Source organism: Mesocricetus auratus, unplaced genomic scaffold, assembly GCF_017639785.1.
Source record: "Mesocricetus auratus isolate SY011 unplaced genomic scaffold, BCM_Maur_2.0 Super-Scaffold_100028, whole genome shotgun sequence".
NCBI classification, from domain to species: Eukaryota; Metazoa; Chordata; class Mammalia; order Rodentia; family Cricetidae; genus Mesocricetus; species Mesocricetus auratus.
In genome coordinates this window covers 12,365,880-12,373,683 of record NW_024429209.1, presented here as the reverse complement: position 1 = coordinate 12,373,683, position 7,804 = coordinate 12,365,880, and the positions used below count along the sequence as shown (strand labels likewise).

Sequence of the window (7,804 nt, the reverse complement as noted above, 5' to 3'; positions counted from 1 at the left end):
AATTACACGTGCCAGTTCCGGGCTTGGGGCTAGCAGGGGTTACCAACAAGAGGGAGTAACAGTTTCCCCCGTTTTCCTCCCATCTTGCCTCATGGCAGTAATTACAATCTGAAGTTTTCCTGCAAATGAAAATAAAATGACTTGGGTCTCAGCACTGCGCATGCCTAAAACCCTGCTTGTTAAGACCAGATCTGAAAGTGAGCTGGCACCAGCCCACCTCACCCCAAGCTGTTGTCTGAACTGCTTCACACCCATGCAGGGATCCGGATTTAGAAGGAGAGAGACAGGGACAGACAGATGAAATCTAGGCCTGTGGAGACTCCCATGAGTTTGGTTTAAAGTGGGGGAAACACCTCTGAGGCGACTTAGCGCTTCCGCACCCGTTGTAAAGAGCAGTCTGAGCGCCTCCACCCAGGCTGGCTGCTCACGTCTTTGAAATCAGCTCTGGTGACCTGTGATTCTTTTTTTTTTTTTTTTCCTCTGTGCCATGGATGGCCTGGCAGCCAATTGCTCCTGGCCCCGGAGCTGTCTGCAGCCGACTTGCCCTGCCTGTGACCTGCAAGTGTCTCTCCCTGGCTGGATGGATTGGAAAGCCCACAACTTACTTCTGGTTAGTTGTTTTTCTCTCCTAAAACTTTGTTTTCTTGTTGTTGGTTCAGCTTTTTTGTTGTTGTTTGTTTTAAGACAGTAGTCCAGGCTGTCCTAGAATTTTCTACATCGCTGAAAATTACCTTGAATTCCTAATTATCCTACATCAATCTTCCAAGTGCTGGGATTACAGGTATATGCCATCATGCCTGTTTTTTGGTTTTGTTTTGTTTTTGTTTTTTTGTTTTTGTTTTTTGGTTTTTCGAGACAGGGTTTCTCTGTATTGTTTTGGAGGCTGTCCTGGAACTTGCTCTGTAGACTAGGCTAGCCTTGAACTCACAAGAGATCCGCCTGCCTCTGCTTCCCGAGTGCTGGAACTAAAGGCGTGCACCACCAATGCCGGCTTTGTTTTGTTTTTAAATGAGACAGGTTTTCTCTCTGTAGCCAAACTGAACTGGAACTTACTACTATATAACCCAATCTGGCCTCAAAACTCAAGGCAATTCTCTTGCCTGTTTATCAAGTGCTGAGATTACAGAAATGAACCAATTCACTCAGCTTTCCTGAATTATATTAAATGTATTTGCAGAGAGGGAAAATCACTTTCTATGAAATGGGCTTTTGTTTATTTGGTTGGTTTGGCTTTTTGGTTTTTCAAGACAGGGTTTCTCTGTAACAGCTCTAAGAGCTGCCCTGAAACTCTTTTTTAGACCAGGCTATCATCTAACTCAGGGATTTGCCTGCTTCTGCCTCCCAAGTACTAGGATTAAAGATGTGTACCACCACCACCACCACCACCACCACCACCACCACCACCACCACCACCACCACCACCACCACCACCACCACCACCACCCGGCTCTATGAAAGTACTTGTGATGATTAGGTGGTTGTTTTGTGTTTTTTTCTTTTTCTTTTTTTTTTTTGGTGTGTGTGTGTGTGTGTATTGTTTTGTTTTTTGAGACAGTGTCTCACTAGGTAGCTATGACTGACTGACTTGGGGCTCACCCCCACTCCCTATGAACTCTGAGCCAAAATAAATCATCTTTAAATCACTTTTGTGGAAGTATTTTATCACAGCAACAAGAAGAGAAACTAAAACAGCACCCACTGTAGGATGTCTCAGATGAAAAGCAAGTGTTAGCCAGGCTATGTTGACCCAAGCCTTTGATTCTAGCACTCAGGACACAGAGAGGGCAGGAGGAGCTCTGAGGAAAGGCCAGTCTAGCTCAATCAGTGAGCTTCTGGTTCAGTGAGAGACTGTCTCAAAAAATAAGGTGGAGAACCTGACGTGGTAACGCGTGCCTTTAATCCTACCACTGAAGAAGTAGACATAGGCGGGGTGGTGGTGGCACACATCTTTAATCCCAGCACTCCAGAGGCAGCGGTAGTCGGATTTTTGTGAGTTCAAGGCTGCCTGGTCTACAGAGTGAGTTCCAGGACAGGCTCCAAAGCTACAGAGTCTCAAAAAAAAAAAAAAGTCATGGGCAGATCTTTTAAATTCCAGACCAGCCTGGTTTACATAGTGAGACTGGCCAATTAGAGCTACATGGTGAGATCTTGTCTCAGAAACACAGGCCTTTGACCTTAGCACTCTGAAGGCTGAGCCAGATGACCCCAGAGTTTAAGGCCATCTTGGGCACCATGATGAGGTCAAGTCTAGCCTGTGCTACACAGTGAAGGAAAGATTAAAAGAAGAAACTGTTTCTTTTTTTTTAAAGTGTTTTTTTATTAATTTATTTCTTACATTCCAATCCAGTTCCCCCTCCCTCTTCTCCTCCTGCTCCCCCTACTTCCCCCTACCCTACCTCCCATCTGCTCCTCAGGGAAGGTAAGGCGAGAGAAGTCTACTAAGTCTGTCCCACCATCTCCTTGAGGCAGGACCAAGGCACCTCCCCACCCCTCATACACCTGGGTCTAGCTTAACAAGGTATCTCTCCATATAGAATGAAAAGAAACTGTTTCTTTTGGCTCACAGTTTCTGAGGCTTAGTCCTTGGTCTCTTGGCTGCCCTGCTTTGGTTCTGTGGTCAAGCAGGTCAAGACAGAAGCACAAAACGGAGCAGATGCCCCACCTCATGGCTACTGGAAAGCAGGAGGCGGGCTGAGGTCTCAGTTTCCCCTTCATAGGCGTGTCCTCAGTGACCTGGCCTCCTTCCCCTAGCCCCTACCTCCTAATGCTACTACATCACTTTCCAATAGCACCAGGAGCTGGGGACCCTTGAGGTCAACACTGTGATGGAAATCAGAAGCAAATTTTACAAAGGTATGTTATCCTGGAATTGCTTCTAAACCTAGGAAATTGCATAAGACTTAAGACCTTGTTCTCAGAGGTTCAAATCCTCTCCCTAATAGTACACTTAATTAATATTCTCATACTCCTAGTTCCAATTTTAATAGCTATAGCCTTCCTCACATTAGTAGAACTTGCTTTTAAACCAAGCATTTAAAAGGTAGGTAGAGCCAGGCGTTGGTGGCTCACGCCTTTAATCCCAGCACTCAGGAGGCAGAGGCAGGTGGATCCCTGTCAGTTCGAGGCCAGCCTGGTCTACAGAGTGAGTGCCAGGCCAGCTAGGGCTGTTACACAGAGAAACCCTGTCTCCAACAGAACAACAACAACAAAAAAGGACAGAATGGGATTTCTGCATCCTTCTGTCTCCAGGGATACCACAGGGACATCTTCCTGTCTTTTCAGATATACTCCATGTCTATACAACCTGCCTCTGTGTGCGTGTGTGTGTGTGTGTGTGTGTGTGTGTGTGTGTGTGTGTGTGTGTGTGTGCGCGCGCGCGCGTGTGCGTGCATTCACTCTCTGTCTTGCTTTCTCGTTTAATAATGTAAAAGTTGGGGGGGCTGGAGAGATGGCTCAGAGGTTAAGAGCACTGACTGCTCTTCCAGAGGTCCTGAGTTCAGTTCCCAGCAACCACATGGTGGCTCACAACCATCTACAGTTCAATCTGGTGCCCTCTTCTGGTGTGTAGACAGAACACTGTATATGTAATAAATAAATAAATCTTTTTAAAAAAATAATGTAAAAGTTGTTCCTGTGCAGGTTAGCTTTGCCAACTTGACACATTCTAGAATCACTTGGAAAGAGACTCAGTGAAGAAATTGTCTGGATTAGATTGGACTTTGGTTATGCATATGAAAAGAAAAAAATTTTTGAGGCAGTGTCTTGGGTGCAAAGTCACTTGTGGGAGCCATGAGTGTGAATGCCTCCTGAGTGCTGAGATTAAAGCCATGAGCCACCAAGCCTGGCCCATAGTTTAAAAACTTTATTCTAAGTGTTTCAGCACAGCAACAGGAAGGGAACTGGGACAGGCCTCTCCGCAGGTGACTGGGGAAGCTGGCCTGACTTTCAGAGCAGCTGTTATGATGCTGTGAGTCCCTGGCGGCTGCATCCCGACTTGCTTCTGTCTTTTCAGCTATCCAGAGTGCTCCCCCTTTCCATCACACGGAAGTTCCTTGTTCCTTTCTCCTGAGGGTCATTTTCCTTGTTGTGGTTGATTGTTGGTAGTTTTGAGATAGGCTGGCTAGGGCCTCCATTTTGATAAGTAGCTGAGGCTAGCCTTAAACTGTTCTTCTACATTTTAATTCTGGGATTAAAAGCATTGTGTGTGTGTGTGTGTGTGTGTGTGTGTTAATATGTGTACATGTGTAAATGTGCATGCACATGGAAGCCAGAGATCACAACCCATGCCTCTTGCTGAACCTCAAAGGCATAGATGTAGCTAGGCTGGCCAGTCAGTGAGCTCCCAGAATCCGCCTGTCTGTGTCCCTCCCTTGCCCCCAGTGCTGGGTTCCAGAAGCTGAATGCTAACCCCCTCCCAGCTTTTCATGTGGGTGCTGGAGATCTGAACTCAGGTCTTCATGTTAATGTGTGTGAGAAATTGTTTGTTTGTTTGTTTTTCCACCGAGGGCCAAGATTCTATGAATCTCTTCCACCTTGTAAAATTTTTGTGCAAATTCTTTAATCTTCCTCATCTAGGAGACTGTTTACTCAAAGCCCTCTTTCCCAGAACTTGAAGACCCAAGGTTGCTGCCAAATGACCCTTCTCCTTTATTTCCTTTGTGTTGGTTATAAATTAGTCACTGGACCAGACTGTGAGAGTCCCACCTGCCTTATGATAAAAATGAAGTGAACTTGCTGCCTAATGAGCCTGCTATCCTGGTTTGGATGCTGGTACACCTTTTTTACAAAAATTGCTTTGCAGCTGGGCAGTGGTGGTGCACGCCTTTAACCCCAGCACTCAGGAGGCAGAGGCAGGCTGATATCTGTGAGTTTGAGGCCAGCCTGATCTACAGAGTGAGTTCCAGGACAGCCTTTAAAGCCACAGAGAAATGCTGTCTCAAAACCCACCCCCCAAAAAATTGCTTTGCAGAGTTACTTTTGATTTGCTCAGGTACTTCTATGTGTGACATCTAAACTACTCTTTTCAACACACCACAGGCATTTTACTGTTAAGCCATCTCTTCTGTCTGTGTTTGACAAGGTCAAACTCTATCCCAGATGGAATTTGTGGTGAGTATTAGTTCTTATGCACACTTCTATAGTCCTAGCACTCAATTGACAGGAGCTCAGGTTTGAGCCTAGCCTGGGTTACATATATCTAGTTCCAGACCAGTAAAGTCTGCTAGTGAGACCTTGTCTCACACACACACACACACACCCCAATATTCATTAAGTAGAGTTGTGGAGGATGGAAAAATGGCTCAGTGGTTAAGAATACTTGCTGCTCTTGGAAAGGACCAGGGTTTGATTCCCATCATCCACATGGCTTCTCACCGTAACTCCAGTCTCAGGGGATCCCAATGTCCTCCAGCCTCTTCTGGCTTCTGCAAGCATCAGGCAAACACATGTAGTGTGCAGACTTCTGTCTTAGTCACTGTTGTGGAATAGATTATTTGTTTAACTAAGTAAAGATGCATTTGTTTGTTTTGCAGAACAATTGTTTAACTACGTAAAGATGTATTATTGATTTACCTTGCCTTCTAAGGTACCTGATTGATCTACTAAAAAGCTGAGTAGCCAATAGGTAGGCAGACAAGGGATAGGCAGGGCTGGAGAGCACAGGAAGAAGGGGAGCCAGCCAGCTGGGGGTGAGATTAGCCAGACAGAAGCAGGAGAGGCAGCAGAGCAGGATGGACAGTACGTAGATGAGGCAAATGAGCCTCAGGGCAGCACATAGAAGAACAGAAATGGGTTAATTTAAGCTAAAAGGAGCTAGCTAGAAACAAGCCTACAGTAAGGAGGAGCATTCACAATGAATAAGTCTCAGTCAAGATCTGTGGACTGGCTGTCCAAGGAAGCCTGCTACAAGTTGCTTTCCTATTGCTGTGAAAAAGGACCATGGCCAACAAAACTGATAAAACAAAATGTTCAATTTGGCCTATAGTTTCAGAGGGTTACAGTCCTTGATGGTAGATCGAGGAACAGCTGAGAGCTCTCATCTTGATCTGCAGTCATGATCCAGAGAGGGAAGTGCTGGGAATACCAAGAGTGTCTTAGAACCTCAAAGCAGTACACAAGTGACACACCTCCTCCACCAAGGCCACATCCGCTAATCCTTTCCAAAGACTTACAACAACTGAGGGCCAAGTATTCAAAATGTATGAGTCTATGGGGGTCATTTTCATTATAACTGCTATGATATACATGCAGGCAAAATATTCATACACGCAGAGTGGTGGTGGTACACGCCTTTAACCCCAGCACTCGGGAGGCAGAGGCAGGCAGATCTCTGTGAGTTCGAGGCCGGGCTGGACCGACAGCCTCGACCGACAGCCTCCAAAACAATACAGAGAAACCCTGTCTTGTAAAACCAAAAACAAACAAACAAAAACATTCATACACATAAAAATAAATACATAAAAATCAAAATTATCATTGTCCAACAAAAGAGCTGAATGTGTACACTTTCACACCATTGTAAAGCCCAAATATTATAAATGGAGTCACTGTGAATCACAGACCATATGGATTTACAAATGAACATACATGTATAATTTCCTTCCTTTGTTTGGCGAGGATAGACCCTCATGTGTCCCAGAACTGACCTTGAACTTGCTGTATAGCTGAGACTAGCCTTGAACTTTTGATCTTCCTGCCTCCACCTACCATAGTGCTAAGATTGTAGGTGCACTGTCCGCTTCCCACACATGAATTTTGGTGCCACAAGTGTCACTCTGCTCACTCTGTTCTGCCCTTGGTGCCTCTCAGCAGTGCGGAGGTTCTCACAGGCGTTCACACTTGGAGTCTGGAGTCTTCCTGACTTTTCTCCTGCAGAGGCTCCTCCTTTTTAAATGTTTTCTAACTCCAGCCCTAGAATCACACAGTTCCTTTTAAAAAGTGACAAAAAGGGTGCTGAAAGTTTGAGTTTTTAAAATGACGACAGTGAGATCATTTCAGAGGTTAAATCCTTTTCCCATTATTTACTAATTACAGAGCAGGAACACAGGAGGAGTGGATGTGTTCAGACAGGCAGACAATGTCAATGCCAGCGGTGAGCGGAGAAAACAAGTTAAGACTTCAGCTGGGGGGGGGGGGGGGGATTTAAAAAAAAAAAAACCTAAACCCCTCTGGCTGTTGTCAATCAAGTACTTTGTGGAACTTTTTCGTGTGTCTGCGCCCATCAGTCCCGGGGCCGGACCCACCCACACCCCCTTCCACAGGAAGGGCAGAAGTCACTGTCTCCGGAATCACGTGGCTGCCTACTTCAACTCAGACTACTGATGATTGGGTCAGGCATGGGTGTCACCCCCGGGGGCAGCCAATGCACCGACTGGCCAGTGATTTATAAGAGAACTGGACCCAAAAATATCTGACTAAACAGGAACCAGGTTGACTTGTCTGATTTCCAATTTGAGATGAATCAGCTGCTTCATTAAGGGACCCGAACCTGAGGCGATACAGGTGTGAGGGAACAGGAGAGGCTGGAGTCACCTGTGAAGGAGACCCCGACACCCTCCAGAGATGCCAGATAGAGCAAAAAGCCTCCAAAGAAGCCTAGTCCTGAAAGCCAAAGCAGCCAGCCATTTCCAGCACCATCCAGAGGAGACGACCCCAAGCAGTCTGCCCCCACGCAGACAAGTGGAAATTCTAGGTAAAAGACAATAAATATTCTTTCACAAGAAAGTAAGGGAAATCCCCAGAAGTCAAAAGAAAAACAAAAACCAAAAAATGGAACTGAGAAGCAAGCCTGTTTGTGTGATGAGAA

General features: G+C 45.8%; 1 long non-coding RNA gene across 1 annotated transcript; it reads left to right on the top strand.

The window, feature by feature from the left end:
* The first annotated feature begins 325 nt into the window (after window positions 1-325).
* On the top strand, window positions 326-7,135 carry LOC110343704. The gene is made up of 3 exons (XR_002386008.2): window positions 326-610; window positions 5,038-5,109; window positions 7,033-7,135. It is a non-coding gene; the product is annotated as an uncharacterized LOC110343704 (long non-coding RNA).
* The last annotated feature ends 669 nt before the right edge of the window (window positions 7,136-7,804 follow it).